The sequence below is a fragment of the Poecilia latipinna genome, unplaced genomic scaffold (genome assembly GCF_001443285.1).
Source record: "Poecilia latipinna isolate Pla-1442-1.1 unplaced genomic scaffold, P_latipinna-1.0 Scaffold1110, whole genome shotgun sequence".
In the NCBI taxonomy this organism is placed as follows: Eukaryota; Metazoa; Chordata; class Actinopteri; order Cyprinodontiformes; family Poeciliidae; genus Poecilia; species Poecilia latipinna.
This window is the reverse complement of record NW_015113726.1, coordinates 141875-143148: the sequence shown is the minus strand read 5'-3', so window position 1 is coordinate 143148 and position 1274 is coordinate 141875.

The window sequence follows — 1274 nt, the reverse complement described above, 5'->3', positions numbered from 1 at the left end:
CTGACTGCAATTTAAGAATGGGATAAATTTATGGTTGATAGAGGTAGTAATTATTTTATTAGGACACAATTATAAGACACAAATAGCAGGTAGGTACAACACAACATTCATCTTTTCATAACCATCATTTTAACATTTTCTTTAATTTCATAGTAAATCTGACCACATTTAACCAGTGATTTTTACTCTTAAACAGACTTTAATTAACCCATTCTGCATTTAATTATTTGACTAAGCTTGACCAAATACAGCAGACATTTTACCCAAATCCTGTTGTGATGAGAATTCACTTTTTTTCATATATATGAATAAATCCCAAAGAATTTTCAAGCTGAATTTGTTTATTTTAATGAGACAACTATACAAATCTCTTTTTCAGGTTTTGGTTCAAGATTATCCACTGATTTCCTCCCAAAAAGTGGACTACTTTGATTTATTAAAATATTGCATGCTTAGTTTATTGTTGAGCAGGTGAAAATGACTTATTTTCTTTGTAGCTCTCAGACAACATGTTTTAGAAGCATTGCACTGAGAAGTAGTTCATGATATGAGCTCAGCAGTTCCACCAGGTGTTACCAGTTGCTGCTGGCTAGTCTGAAGGGGCTGGGTGGGGAAGTCTTTGTAGGGCGGAAACTTGGCTTCAGGTTGCAGCTCTGAGAAGGAGAGTTGTGGAAAAAGTGATGCTTAGCGAGAGCAAGCGTTTAGGCACCCCACATGGCTGCTGGGAGATTAAAGGATGAGGGAAGAACATAACATAAAGCTCACAAAAGTCAATTTTACATAATACTGCCCCTTTAAGAAAAAACATTTGGGAAACTAATCAGGTTTAGATGGACTGACCCTCTGAGTGTCCGCACAGCAGTGATGTTGAGAATATTTGATGCTGTACTGCAATTCATTCCAGCTTCATCCTGCAAACAATCCAGAGATGCTAGAAGTCCAAAGCTTGTTGTCTGAAGATCTTTCTCATGAATATTTTGGTGGAAAATACTTTGAGTAATCACACTGGAGCAAATCACAGATATCATCACTAAACAGGAGGATCATATCCCCTGTTTTGGGAAATAGAGTCTGAGACTGAATGCAGAGTCTGCAGTGAACGCCTCCTTACCAGTGGCTTCATGGTCTCTTCTGGTTCAAGCACGGCACATTCCGTCCTATCCGTTATCTGTTCCAGTTCATAGCTGTACAGAGCTTAATAAGTAATATAGAATTTAACTGTTATTGTTAGAAATAGGTGTCAACTTTAACATTAGGTTTAGCTGCTAGGAAAA